Consider the following 2,452-nt stretch of genomic DNA (forward strand, 5'->3'; position numbering starts at 1 on the left):
TGGTGATGGCACACGTGACCTATAACCCAGTACTGTGGAGGCAGCGAGGGTTAGTGGATCACGTCGATGTCGGCAAACTGCATTCCCCTCTTCCTCAAGGTCTCCATGCCCTGGCTTGCCAGGAGAAGGCAGTCGGCGTGTGTATTCATCATCATCCGTTTTAACTGTACGGGGATGGAGTGTTGCCCGCCTCGTACCTTTGCGTTTTCTCTTGGTGCTCCAGTTTGGACCCACATGTGTAAAGGAGAGCCGACACAAGATTGCAGGGGTTTCGTCTTTTAATCCTTTTCTCCCATCCACACCTGTCCCCCGCCGTCCCAATTTCGTTCCCGCCAAAGGCCCCCTCTTCCCGCCCGTTCTCCCCTTATATCTCCTCGGTCACCCCTCCCACGAACCCTCCTATTGGTGGGAATCCTTCCCCTGACACCCCTACATCACCCCCCCCCCCCCCCCCCCCGGAGGAAAAAAAACGTCCTCGGTTCTGCCTCCCCCATGGACCATTTAAGTCTTCCCATGCCTCCCACCACTGACAGTGACGACAGCCCTTAACCCCCCCACAACCATACAATGCAATATAACACAACAAAATCAATTGCGCGGCCTGCCCAGGTCTCCAGCCAGCGTCCCGGAACAGCCCGGACATCCACAGGCAGCAGATGACCGTGGCGGCCCCCTCCTTCGAAGGCCCTCTCGTCGCGGTCCCTGGTTCGGTGGTGCCGGTGTCGCCTTGCCTGGCGCCGCTGTCTCTCCGGCCCCCGCTCGTGCCGCCGCTCCGTCAGGCCTCACATGGGGTGCTGTAGGTGACAAGGGAACACAGGGCACCGAACCCCCTGCCGGTCGGCGCGTGGTGGTTGGCGACCTTGGCCTGGGTAGGGATGATGATGATGTTGGCAGTGATGTTGGTGGTGATGTTGGTGAAGATGACGGTGGAGAGATGTATGGCTTAAGGCGGGTGGGGTGTACAAACCATCGTCGCTTACCCAGTTGGACCTGGACGCACTGCGGTCGGAGTGCTTTAATGACCTCGACTGGCCCTTTCCAGGGTCGGTGCAGCTTTGGTGAGAGGCCAACCGGCACCTGAGGACAGTGTAGCCATGCCTGGTCCCCGACTTTAAAGGGCTTGGCTGTCACTGTCCTCTCCCGTATCCGTACATTACTCTCTTGGCTCGTGGCCGATGCGGCCTCGGCTGCTTGACAGGCCTCTCTCAAATAAATGAGGGAGGTCTTTAGTGCCTTCGGCCATGCGTCAGCTCTTGCGGGAATGTCCGTCAGCTGCACCTCAATAGGCGGAACGGGATCCCGTCCGTACATCAGGAAAAACGGCGAGAACCCCGTTTTTGCCTCGTGCGGGGCCACCCTGTACGCCGCTAAGACCGATGGAATGTGGAGGTCCCAGTCGGAATGGTTTTCGTCCACCACGTGGGACAGCATGGCCGCTATGGTGCGGTTAAGCCGCTCTACCATCCCATCGGTCTGGGGATGATACGGAGATGTTCGGACCTTTTTAGTGCCCAGGATAGAGCAGACGTCCTTCAATAGCCGTGAGGAGAAATTCCTGCCCTGATCCGTGAGCAACTGCTCCGGTGCCCCCTTATCAAGGACATAGCCCCCCACGAAGGCATCGGCGATAGTCTGTGCCGTTTGGTCCAGGAGGGCCCACACCATCGGCCACCTCGTGCAGTACTCGACTCCGACCAACAGGTATTTATTTCCCCGTGGCGTGACCGGCAGTGGTCCCAGGATGTCCAACGCAATCAATTTGTTGACCCTGGTCACCGTGATGGGCTGTAGGGGCGCCCGGCTTACCCGAGGTGGCGGCTTTCGCCGCGCACATTCGACGCAGGTAGCGACCCATCGATGCACGTCAGCGGTCATACCTGGCCAAAAGTACCGACGCTGTAATGTGTACAGTGTCTTCCGCCCCGCCAGGTGCAGCAGCTGGCGGCCGTGTACGTCCATAACCAATTGTTGACGCAGCGACTCCGGAACTACCAGGCATCGCCGGTGCCCTGTCGGGTCCCATCGCATGAGGAGGTCCTCCCATACGATGTACTCCTCCCCCCCTGCCTCTGCTGAGGCGCGTAGCGTTCGCAGTGGGGCTTCCTCCAGCTGTAGCCATCTCCAATCATCCAAGGTCAGCCCCAGGTCGTGGTCGGTCAGCTGGACCTCACCCTGTGCGCCCTCCGCCGTGCGTACGGGAGCGATGACCGTCCCCTCCGGCCTCGCCTCCTTGCAGCGTGCCCCGCCTGTGGTGCATGCACAAGGGCCCTGGGGCGCCAGTCGGGACAATGCGTCTGCGTTGGCGTGTCTGGTCCCTTTGCGATGCACCACTTGGTACCTGTACTCCTGCAGGCGCTCTATCCATCTGGCCAGCTGGCCCGAAGGCTGGTCGATGCGGAGCGAATACTGCAAGGCCGCGTGGTCAGTGCGGACCGTAAATTTGCGACCATAC

The sequence above is a fragment of the Lethenteron reissneri genome, chromosome 52 (assembly GCF_015708825.2).
Source record: "Lethenteron reissneri isolate LAM-NWPU_2019-01 chromosome 52, ASM1570882v1, whole genome shotgun sequence".
NCBI lineage: Eukaryota > Metazoa > Chordata > Hyperoartia > Petromyzontiformes > Petromyzontidae > Lethenteron > Lethenteron reissneri.